This window comes from Triticum aestivum, chromosome 6A, assembly GCF_018294505.1.
Source record: "Triticum aestivum cultivar Chinese Spring chromosome 6A, IWGSC CS RefSeq v2.1, whole genome shotgun sequence".
In the NCBI taxonomy this organism is placed as follows: Eukaryota; Viridiplantae; Streptophyta; class Magnoliopsida; order Poales; family Poaceae; genus Triticum; species Triticum aestivum.
This window is the reverse complement of record NC_057809.1, coordinates 142,249,679-142,263,048: the sequence shown is the minus strand read 5'-3', so window position 1 is coordinate 142,263,048 and position 13,370 is coordinate 142,249,679.

Here is a 13,370-nt window from a genome sequence, read left to right as displayed (position 1 = left end):
ATTTTTAAGATTTCTTCTTTTTAAAGAGTAATAACTACGCCACTAATTTATTATTTCTTAGAGAACATCTTTATTTTGATTTTTTTTTGTTTTATTTCATTTTCTTTCTTGTTAAAAGGTAATAGTAGTGTCACTAATTCATCGCTTCTTGAAAAACTTCTTTATTTTTATCTAGTTTTAGTTTTTATTTTATTTTATTTCTTCTTTAAGGTAATACCAATGACAGTAATTCATTCCTCCTTACGAAGCTTCCTTTTTAAAATCCCACTATTATATATTTATTCTTGCTTATTATAATATCATAATTTTTGTGTGAATTATGTGCCAATTTTGCATTTGTTTGTTTAGGATGTTTTTTTAGTTTTTCTTAAAGGATAGTACCAATGCTACTCATTTATTATTTCTAACTAAACTTCATTATTTAGATTTAGGTTTATTTTTTACTTCATTTCATTACTTCTTAGGAAACTTTTTTTGGCTAAAATTTCAATATTAAATGTTTATTCTTTCATATTATAAAAAAAATCACATTTTATGTGTAAATTGTGTGATTTTTTTCATTTTTTGTTTTCTTTCGTCTTAAAGGGTAATACCTAATTCCACTAATTCATTTTTTCCTTAGAAAACTTCATTGTTTATATTTTGTTTATTTTTTATTTAAGTGTAGTAATGATGCTACTAATTCATTCCTTTTAGGAAACTTCTTTTTTGTGAAAATTTTACTATTAGCTTATTCTTCATATTATAAAATATGTAGTTTGTGTATAATTAATGTGCAAATTTTGTCATTTTTTTATTTTGTTTCTTCTTGAAGGGTAATACCAATACTGCTATTCATTTTTTTACTTAGAAAACTTCATTATTTTGACCTTTTTAATTTTTATTTTATTTTCTTTCTTCTTTAAGGTAAAACTTTCACAGTTTCACTAATTCAATCCTTCTTAGGAAACAACTTTTATGCGAAAATACTACTATTCTTTCTGAGGAAATATTTTTCTTATTCATATTCTAGCGGCAGCCGTGGACACTGGTGGTGCTGCTCCCGTCTAACGACTTGCATGGAGAGGTGGTTGCTGGTGCGAGAGAGAACAATTTGGTCTTCTGCATTTTCACTGTGTTCGTGAACCCACCAGTGCCAAACATGCAGTGCATTCATGCTGTATTCTGCTAATGGTGATGACATAGTTGCGGCCAACCTCTGGAGTGGAATATAACAACATCACCACATATTATATGTTGAAAAACAAGTTTACCTTGGAAATAATGAGATATTATTATTATTATTATTATTATTATTTGCTTTCCATCTTCTTTTTGACAAAGGGTGAATTTTATTGACTCAAAATGAAGCATCAAGAAGATACAAACACAATGAGCACATCCGGCCTTTGCATAGCTAGGATGCACACAGCCAACATCAACACACGCACACAAAAACACACCAACAAATAGCAAAGTCATATAAGACTAAAGCTATGCGTAGGTGATAAAAAACCCTGAAGCGATCAAATCCATAATCGGCAAACTACAGCAATGACCATATCCACACCAACCATCTTATTACACCAAATGAATGACGAGATTCTTCAACAGCAACGTCCAGCTACATGCGATGTGTGACCACCACCGCTGCACCACCATCCCTCTGCGTCAAGCCGTCGTCCATAGTTTGCATCTCACCGTGATGTCAACCACCGGATCTAGAAGTACAAACCCTTATGAAGATCTTTCTATGGCCAGCGCGATCCACATCGAGGCTACCGTCAGGCGAGATCTAGGCGTAGCAGCCACACCAGCGACGGCCGCCGCATCAAGCACGGAGTCGTACGAGCTGTGAAGGTCAGGGACGGCTGTCACAGGATCCAGCCGGGACGACCCCATTGCCGGCTTGACAGCCACCAACAGTCATGGAATCACCACTAAGAGTCGTCTCTGTCGCCGTCGATGAGAGCGTACGTGCTAGTCTCAAGCAAGCACATAGGCACCTTGATTGATTTCTTGACTAGCGACGCATGTACGTCTGGCCGATTGAAAATCTGGCTTTCACTTGCGACCATAGATGGATTCGATCTCTTTAGGTCTCAGTGTCCTCGGAAAGAACAGCCACAAGCAGGGACCCCGCTGCCGCCGTCAGCCACACTAACTTTGCCGGTGGCATCCTCCGGAGACGGTGGAAGGGAAAGGCAGGCCGAAGGAGAGGTAGATTGGGCGGGGGACGGCGCCGCCGCCCCTGTCGCCCAGGACGAGCGACGCGGGGGGCATAGCATGATTGCTGGCTGTTTAGTCCAGGCTCGCTTTCCATCTTCTACTAACAAAAAAAAGACTTGGAAGTTAGCTGGCACACGCACACAACAACAATAAAATGGAAGACATGGTAGTACCACTACTGGTGGTGGTGAGATGCAATCATGGAAGAAAAGATGGCTATCATTCCTGCACGAGGCTTATACTAGTTACTAGCTACCGGAGTAATACTAACAGGTTTCAGTTCATGGCGTTACCATAGCCCAACCCATCAAAAATGACAGCGCCGCCAACGGTGACGTGTGCGCGTGGCTGGGCTCGTTGTTGCTGCCACGACCGTCGTCGGCGCCCTGGTCGTACACAATGTGGCCGGTGATGCTCACCGCCGCCTGGTATGCGAACTCGCCTGCGGCCGGTCTTGTGCTTCTTTTGCTGAGGTCGTGCTTCTGTTAGAGTTGTGTCGACTATTATGTATAAGGTAGGTTACAGTTGGACTATGAGTAGTTGTGTTTAGACAGGATATGGAGTCGTGTCCTAATAGGACACTTGTATCCTATACCTCTCATATATAGCAGGGGTAGACACACGATGTAACATATACCAACATAGTAGCACGGGCACGCGGGGGAGCCGACAGCGTGTGCCGGCGCCCGGGCGGCCGGGGTGCGGTATTGTGACGGTGTCATGGGCGGGAGGAGCGCCCGTAGTCATTGCCCCGGGGATGTAGCCATATCGGTGAACCTTGTTAACAAATTTCGGTGTTGTGCTCGTGTGATTGCTTGGTCCTCGGATAATCTCGGTGTCGTGCTCGTGTGATTGCTTGGTCCTCGGATAATCTCGGTGTCAGCCTTGGACTCGTGTCGCTTCACGTAAACGCTGCCACCATCGAATCCGTTTGAGATTCCTCCTGCCGCCGCACTCGCGCCTGTACGCCGCTCCGCGCCTTGGGCCCTAGCGCATCAAAGCAGAAGACGGCGGTGATTTCAGCGACGACGACATAGGAGCGTGATGCTGATGGTGGCTGACTTCTAGAGCGTGGTGTGCGGCTTCGACAAGACTATGACACAAGGTTGATTCAAGGCAGTGCGCACACAAGAGAGCTTGAAGTCGACGGGGCGTGGGGTAGCACGGCGCAGCTACATGGAGTCATGTTGAAGGTGGAGCTGGAGTCTGATGGACAACTTCACTCTATGCTGATGGAGGGGCTACGTTGTAAGAATTCGGAGAGTCAAAGCCTATTTCAGCGGGATAACGAGAGACACGTGGATCAGACTAGGGTACCAGTGATCTGATGGAGACGTGATACTCGGCATCGACCGGTGATGATCGGTGGTTCTCTGCAGTGGGGGTTGAGGCAGTGTGGGCTAGCTACCCGGGAGACTCGACCAGGACAGCAGCGACCCGACACGGTGATAGCGGCGAGGCGTGCGGTAAGCACGGGACATAGCGACAAACCAAGGCACTGGTGGTCAGACATGTGGTCAGACAAATTGTGCAGGGGGTGCTGAAGCAGTGTTGATGAGTACCAGATTCAAGTTGGTGACTGGGTCTATCGATACTAGTTGATGGACAAGAGTTGACCATGAAGAATCTGCGAAAGTGACGGGAAGTCTTAGGGCCTATTCTGAAACACGCCAACTTCTGCAAAACTTCTCGTATCTAGCTTCTGCCCCGACTTCTCACTTCAGGTGGCGCTACACAAACCGTTCTGGAGTCGAGGCAACTTCTCCTAACGCTTGGGTGAGCTAGCAGCCCAGCTGGTGAAGGAAATATGCCCTAGAGGCAATAATAAAGTTATTATTTATTTCCTTATATCATGATAAATGTTTATTATTCATGCTAGAATTGTATTAACCGGAAACATAATACATGTGTGAATACATAGACAAACAATATGTCACTAGTATGCCTCTACTTGACTAGCTCGTTGAATCAAAGATGGTTAAGTTTCCTAACCATAGACATGAGTTGTCATTTGATTAACGGGATCACATCATTAGGAGAATGATGTGATTGACTTGACCCATTCCATTAGCATAGCACTTGATCGTTTAGTTTGTTGCTATTGCTTTCTTCATGACTTATACATGTTCCTGTGACTATGAGATTATGCAACTCCCGTTTACCAGAGGAACACTTTGTCTGCTACCAAACGTCACAACGTAACTGGGTGATTATAAAGGTGCTCTACAGGTGTCTTCGAAGGTACTTGTTGGGTTGGCGTATTTCGAGATTAGGATTTGTCACTACGATTGTCGGAGAGGTTTCTTTAGGCCCTCTCGGTAATGCACATCACATAAGCCTTGCAAGCATTGCAACTAATAGGTTAGCTGTGGGATGATGTATTACGAAATGAGTAAAGAGACTTGCCGGTAACGAGATTGAACTAGGTATTAAGATACCGATGATCGAATCTCGGGCAAGTAACATACCGATGACAAAGGGAACAACGTATGTTGTTATGTGGTCTGACCGATAAAGATCTTCATAGAATATGTGGGAGCCAATATTAGCATCCAGGTTCCGCTATTGGTTATTGACCGGAGACGTGTCTCGGTCATGTCTACATTGTCCTCGAACCCGTAGGGTCCGCACGCTTAAGGTTTCGATGACAGTTATATTATGAGTTTATGAGTTTTGATGTACCGAAGGAGTTTGGAGTCCCGGATGAGATCGACGACATGACGAGGAGTCTCGAAATGGTCGAGATGTAAAGATCGATATATTGGACGACTATATTCGGACATCAGAAAGGTTCCGAGTGATTCGGGTATTTTTCGGAGTACCAGAGAGTTACGGGAATACGTATTGGGCCTTATTGGGCCATACGGGAAAGAAGGAAAAGGGCCTCAAGGGTGGCCGCACCCCTCCCCTTGGTCTGGTCCGAATTGGACTAGGGAAGGGGGGCGCCCCCTTCCTTCCTTCTCCTTTTCCCTTCCTCTTTTCCTATTCCATATGGGAGGTGGAATCCTACTAGGAGTCCTAGTAGGACTCCACACTTGGCGCGCCCCATCCTAGGGCCGGCCTCCTCCTCCCTTGCTCCTTTATATACGAGTGCACGGGGGCACCCCAAAGACACAACAATTGATCATTGATCTCTTAGCCCTGTGCGGTGCCCCCTTCCACCAGAATCCTCGATAATATTGTAGCGGTGCTTAGGCGAAGCCCTGCGACGGTAGAACATCAAGATCGTCACCATGCCGTCGTGCTGACGGAACTCTTCCCCGACATTCTGCTGGATCGGAGTCCGGGGATCGTCATCGAGCTGAACTTGTGCTAGAACTCGGAGGTGCCGTAGTTTTGGTGCTTGATCGGTCGGGCCGTGAAGACGTATGACTGCATCAACAGCGTTGTGCTAACGCTTCCGCTTTTGGTCTACGAGGGTACGTAGACAACACTCTCCTCTCTCGTTGCTATGCATCATCATGATCTTGCGTGTGCGTAGGAATTTTTTTGAAATTACTACGTTCCACAATAGTGGCATCCGAGCCTAGGTTTTATGCGTTGATGTAATTTGCACGAGTAGAACACAAGTGAGTTGTGGGTGATATAAGTCATACTGCTTACCAGGATGTCACACTTTGGTTCGGCGGTATTGTTGGATGAAGCGGCCCGGACCGACATTACGCGTACGCTTACGCGAGACTGGTTCTACCAACGTGCTTTGCACACAGGTGGCTGGCGGGTGTCAGTTTCTCCAACTTTAGTTGAACTGAGTGTGGCTACGCCCGGTCCTTGCGAAGGTTAAAACATCATCAATTTGACAAACTATCATTGTGGTTTTGATGCGTAGGTAAGAACGGTTCTTGCTCAGCCCGTAGCAGCCACGTAAAACTTGGAACAACAAAGTAGAGGACGTCTAACTTATTTTTGCAGGGCATATTGTGATGTGATATGGTCAAGACATGATGCTAAATTTTATTGTATGAGATGATCATGTTTTGTAACCAAGTTATCGGCAACTGGCAGGAGCCATATGGTTGTTGCTTTATTGTATGCAATGCAATTGTGCTGTAATGCTTTACTTTATCACTAAGCGGTAGCGATAGTCGTGGAAGCATAATTTTTTGGCGAGACGACAACGATGCTATGATGGTGATCAAGGTGTTGCGCCGGTGACGATGGTGATCATGACGGTGCTCCGAAGATGGAGATCACAAGCACAAGATGATGATGGCCATATCATATCACTTATATTGATTACATGTGATGTTTATCTTTTATGCATCTTATCTTGCTTTGATGGATGGTAGCATTATAAGATGATCCCTCACTAAATTATAAAAGTATAAGTGTTCTCCCTGAGTATGCACCATTGTGAAAGTTCTTCGTGCTGAGACACCACGTGATGATTGGGTGTGATAGGCTCTACGTTCAAATACAACAGGTGCAAAACAGTTGCACACGCGGAATACTCAGGTTTAACTTGACGAGCCTAGCATATAACAGATATGGCCTCGGAACACGGAGACCGAAAGGTCGAGCGTGAATCATATAGTAGATATGATCAACATATTGATGTTCACCATTGATACTACTCCATCTCACGTGATGATCGGACATGGTTTAGTTGATTTGGATCACGTGATCACTTAGAGGATTAGAGGGATGTCTATCTAAGTGGGAGTTCTTAAGTAATATGATTAATTGAACTTAAATTTATCATGAACTTAGTCCTGGTTGTATTAGCATATCTATGTTGTAGATCAATAGCTCGCGATGTTGCTCCCCGTTTAATTTTTATATGTTCCTAGAGAAAACTAAGTTGAAAAATGTTAGTAGCAATGATGGGGATTGGATCCGTCATCTGAGGATTATCCTCATTGCTGCACAGAAGAATTATGTCCTTGATGCAACGCTAGGTGACAGACCTATTGCAGGAGCAGATGCAGACGTTATGAACGTTTGGCTAGCTCAATATGATGACTACTTGATAGTTTAGTGCACCATGCTTAACAGCTTAGAATCGGGACTTCAAAGACGTTTTGAACGTCATGGACCATATGAGATGTTCCAGGAGTTGAAGTTAATATTTCAAGTAAAATACCCGAGTTGAGAGATATGATGTCTCTAGCAAGTTCTATAGCTAAAAGATGGAGGAGAATAGCTCAAGCAGTGAGCATGTGCTCAGATTGTCTGGGTACTACAATCGCTTGAATCAAGTGGGAGTTAATCTTCCAGATAAAATAGTGATTGACAGAATTCTATAGTCACCATCACCAAGTTAGTAGAACTTCATGATGAACTATAATATGCAAGGGATGACGAAAGTAATTCCCAAGCTCTTCGTGATGCTGAAATCGACGAAGGTAGAAATCAAGAAAAACATCAAGTGTTGATGGTTAACAAGACCACTAGTTTCAAGAAAAGGGCAAAGGGAAAGAAAGGGAACTTCAAGAAGAACGGCAAGCAAGTTGCTGCTCAAGTGAAGAAGCCCAAATCTGGACCTAAGCCTGAGACTAAGTGCTTCCACTGCAAAGGGACTGGTCACTAGAAGCGGAACTACCCCAAGTAATTGGCGGATAAGAAGGATGGCAAAGTGAACATAGGTATATTTGATATACATGTTATTGATGTGTACTTTACTAGTGTTCGCAGCAACCCCTCGGTATTTGGTACTGGTTCAGTTGCTAAGAGTAGTAACTCGAAACGGGAGTTGCAGAATGAACAGAGACTAGTTAAGGGTGAAGTGATGATGTGTGTTGAAAGTGGTTCCAAGATTGATATGATCATCATTGCACACTCCCTATACTTTCGGGATTAGTGTTGAACATAAATACGTGTTATTTGGTGTTTGCGTTGAGCATGAATATGATTTGATCATGTTTATTGCAATACGGTTATTCATTTAAGTAAGAGAATAAATTGTTGTTCTGTTTACATGAATAAAACCTTCTATGGTCATACACCTAATGAAAATGGTTCGTTGGATCTCGATCGTAGTGATACACATATTCATAATATTAAAACCAAAAGATGCAAAGTTAATAATGATAATGCAACTTATTTGTGGCACTGCCGTTTAGGTCATATTGGTGTAAAGCGCATGAATAAACTCCATGCTGATGGACTTTTGGAATAACTTGATTATGAATCAGTTGATGCTTACGAACCATGCCTCATGGGCAAGATGACTAAGACTCTGTTCTCCGGAACAATGCAGCAAGCAACAGATTTGTTGGAAATCATGCATACTGATGTATGTGGTCCGATGAATATTGAAGCTCGCAGCAGGTATCATTATTTTCCGATCTTCAAAGATGATTTCAGCAGATATGAGTATATCTACTTGATCAAACACAAGTCTGAAACATTTTAAAAGTTCAAAGAATTTCAGAGTGAAGTGGAGAATCATCGTAACAAAATAAAAAGTTTCTACGATATGATCGCAGAAGTAAAATATTTGAGTTACGAGTTTGGCCTTCAGTTAAAACAATGTGAAATAGTTTCACTACTCACGCCACCTAGAACACCACAGTGTAATGGTGTGTCCGAACATCATAACCGTACTTTATTAGATATATTGCGATTTATGATGTCTCTTACCGATCTACCACTATCGTTTTGGGGTTATGCATTAGAGACAGCAACATTCACGTCAAATAGGGCACCATCTAAATCTGTGGAGATGACACCGTATGAACTGTGGTTTGGCGAGAAACCTAAGTTGTCGTTTCTTAAAGTTTGGGACTGCGATGCTTATGTGAAAAAGTTTCAACATGATAAGCTCAAACCCAAATCGGAGAAGTAAATCTTCATAGGATACCCAAAAGAAACTATTGGGTACACCTTCTATCACAGATCCAAAGGCAAGATATTCGTTGCTGAGAATGGATCCTTTCTAGAGAAGGAGTTTCTCTCGAAAGAAGTGAGTGGGAGGAAAGTGGAACTTGATAAGGTAATTATACCTTCTCCCAAATTGGAAAGTAGTTCATCACAGAAATCTGTTCCCGTGACTACTACACCAATTAGTGAGGAAGCTAATGATGATAATCATGTAACTTCAGATTAAGTTACTACCAAACCTCGTAGGTAAATCAGAGTGAGATCCGCACCAGAGTGGTACGGTAATCCTGTTCTGGAGGTCATGTTACTTGACCATGACGAACCTACGAACTATGAGGAAGCGATGATGAGCCCAGATTCCGCGAAATGGCTTAAGGCCATGAAATCTGAGATGGGATCCATGTATAAGAACAAAGTATGGACTTTGATTGACTTGCCCGTTGATTGGTGAGCCATTGAGATTAAATGGATCTTCAAGAGGAAGACAGACACTGATAGTAGTGTTACTATCTATAAAGCTAGAATTGTCGCAAAAAGGTTTTCGACAAGTTCAAGGTGTTGACCACGATGAGAATTTCTCACTCGTATCTATGCTTAAGTCTGTCCGAATCATGTTAGCTATTGCCGCACTTTATGAAATCTGGCAAATGGATAAACAAAACTGCATTCCTTAATAGGATTTATTAAAGAAGAGTTGTATATGATGCAACCAGAAGGTTTTGTCAATCCTAAAGGTACTAACAAAATATGCAAGCTCCAGCGATCCATCTATGGACTGGTGCAATCATCTCAGAGCTGGAATATATGCTTTGATAAGTTGATCAAAGCATATAGTTTTATACAGACTTGTGGTGAAGCCTGTATTTACAAGAAAGTGAGTGGGAGCACTACATCATTTCTGATAAGTATATGTGAATGACATATTGTTGATCGGAGATAATTTAGAATTATTCTGCAAAGCATAAAGGAATGTTTGAAAGGAGTTTTTCAAAAAAAAGACCTCGGTGAAGCTGCTTACATATTGAGCATCAAGATCTATAGAGATAGATCAAGACGCTTGATAAGTTTTTCAATGAGTATATACTTTGACAAGATTTTGAAGTAGTTCAAAATGGAACAGTCAAAAAGGAGTTCTTGCCTGTGTTACAAGGTGTGAAGTTGAGTAAGACTCAAAACCCGACCACGGCAGAAGATAGAGAGAGAATGAAAGTCATTCCCTATGCCTCAGCCATAGGTTCTATAAAGTATGCCATGCTGTGTACCAGACCTATTGTATACCCTGCCCTGAGTTTGGCAAGGGAGTACAATAGTGATCTAGGAGTAGATCACTGGACATTGGTCAAAATTATCCTTAGTGGAATAGGGATATGTTTCTCGATTATGGAGGTGACAAAAGGTTCGTCGTAAAGGGTAACGTCGATGCAAGTTTTGACACTGATCCAGATGACTCTAAGTCTCAATCTGGATACATATTGGAAGTGGGAGCAATTATCTAGAGTAGCTCCGTGCAGAGCATTGTTGACATAGAAATTTGCAAAATACTTACGGATCTGAATGTGGCAGACCCGTTGACTAAAATTCTCTCACAAGAAAAACATGATCACACCTCAGTACTCTTTGGGTGTTAATCACATAGTGATGTGAACTAGATTATTGACTCTAGTAAACCCTTTGGGTGTTGGTCACATGTCGATGTGAACTATGGGTGTTAATCACATGGTGATGTGAACTATTGATGTTAAATCACATGTCGATGTGAACTAGATTATTGACTCTAGTGCAAGTGGGAGACTGAAGGAAATATGCCCTAGAGGCAATAATAAAGTTATTATTTATTTCCTTCTATCATGATAAATGTTTATTATTCATGCTAGAATTGTATTAACCGGAAACATAATACATGTGTGAATACATAGACAAACAGTATGTCACTAGTATGCCTCTACTTGACTAGCTCGTTGAATCAAAGATGGTTAGCATAGCACTTGATCGTTTAGTTTGTTGCTATTGCTTTCTTCATGACTTATACATGTTCCTATGACTATGAGATTATGCAACTCCCGTTTACCAGAGGAACACTTTGTGTGCTATCAAACGTCACAACGTAACTGGGTGATTATAAAGGTGCTCTACAGGTGTCTTCGAAGGTACTTGTTGGGTTGGCATATTTCGAGATTAGGATTTGTCACTCCGATTGTCGGAGAGGTTTCTCTGGGCCCTCTCGGTAATGCACATCACATAAGCCTTGCAAGCATTGCAACTAATAAGTTAGCTGCGGGATGATGTATTACGGAACGAGTAAAGAGACTTGCCGGTAACGAGATTGAACTAGGTATTAACATACCGACGATCGAATCTCGGGCAAGTAACGTACCGATGACAAAGGGAACAACGTATGTTGTTATGCGGTCTGACCGATAAAGATCTTCGTAGAATATGTGGGAGCCAATATGAGCATCCAGGTTCCGCTATTGGTTATTGACCGGAGACGTGTCTCGGTCATGTCTACATTGTTCTCGAACCCGTAGGGTCCGCACGCTTAAGGTTTCGATGACAGTTATATTATGAGTTTATGAGTTTTGATGTACCGAAGGAGTTCGGAGTCCCGGATGAGATCGGGTACATGACGAGGAGTCTCGAAATGGTCGAGACGTAAAGATCGATATATTGGACGACTATATTCGGACATCGGAAAGGTTCCGAGTGATTCGACTGTATCCGGCCTCCTCCTCCCTTGCTCCTTTATATACGGGTGCAGGGGGGCACCCCAAAGACACAACAATTGATCATTGATCTCTTAGCCGTGTGCGGTGCCCCCTTCCACCATAATCCTCAATAATATTGTAGCGGTGCTTAGGCGAAGCCCTGCGATGGTAGAATATCAAGATCGTCACCACGCCGTCGTGCTGACGGAACTCTTCCCCGACATTCTGCTGGATCGGAGTCCGGGAATCGTCATCGAGCTGAATGTGTGCTAGAACTCGGAGGTGCCGTAGTTTCGGTGCTTGATCGGTCGGGCCGTCAAGACGTACGACTACATCAACCGCGTTGTGCTAACGCTTCCGCTTTCGGTCTACGAGGGTACGTAGACAACACTCTCCTCTCTCGTTGCTATGCATCACCATGATCTTGCGTGTGCGTAGGATTTTTTTTGAAATTACTACGTTCCACAACAGCTGGGGCATTAAAGCCCAGCTTCTTGCCACCTTGGGTCGGCTGGAAGCAGCCCATTTCGGGCTAAACCACTCACAGGCTAAAAATAAAAAGAGAAACGAGCGATTGTGCTTCTCCAGGCTCGGGATGGCGTCAATGGCGTCGGGCCTACCACCTCTAAGCCATGGTTTTGCGGCTCCTTCCACTCCGTGCGACTGGCGGCGCCGAGGACGGGATCCGACGGGAATCAGCCTGGGACGGCCGGATCTGTTGGCGGAGGATAGATCCCAGCCGGCGACGGGGGCAGCTGCGACTGGCGGCACCGAGGACGGGATCCGAAGGGAATCAGCCTGGGACGGCCGGATCTGTTGGCGGCGGAGAGATCCCAGCCGGCGGCAAGGGCAGCTGCGTCTGGCGGCAGGAACGGCGGCGGCGATGGCTTGACAGGAGACGACGAGGGAGAGAGGAAAGATGTGAGCGAGCAGGGTGTGCGGGATCGAGAGAGGACCCGGCGAAGCGTTTTCTCTTCGGGATGGCAATACGGTGGTAAATAATTTGAACTTCAGCTTCCAAAAATTGTCGAGCTCGGAATCCCTCGCTCCAGAAAATTGTACTAGAGCCCAGGATGGCTTCGTGGATTTCAGCTTCATGAAGCTATTCCGTTCGGGCTGGCTTCGGGCCAATTTTTTCAGAAGTTTGAAGTGGGAGGAGATCAGAATAGGCCTTTAATGTCAAAAGCTGAGGGAGTACATGGCCATATATTCTGTGGTGTTCAGTGCACATGGCGAAGTGCGGATGACAAATACAGAAGGAGGCGGAGTGCTATAGCTGTGGGACATGCCAGAGACTCCAGAAGAAGGGTGAGACAACTGCGAATTTGACTCAGGGTGACATGGGGCGACGGTGAAATTCCTTCAAGTTTCAGACAGCCGGTCAAGAAAGAGCAGTGATGTTGAGTTCAGGTAACTCTTATACGTGGCGTTCAATATGTGAGTTGTTCACGCAGACAGCAGTCGGTGTGTGATGGCGTTGAACAGATTCTTCGGAAGTTGGGAGCACAATGTAGAGTAATGAGGAACTTAATTTTGCTTAAGTATTTGACTGTGGAGAAGACAAGAAGGGACTACAGTTGCAGGTGGAGTCACGTAGAGTCTGGGAGTAGCAGTGGTGCTCATGGCGTATCTCAA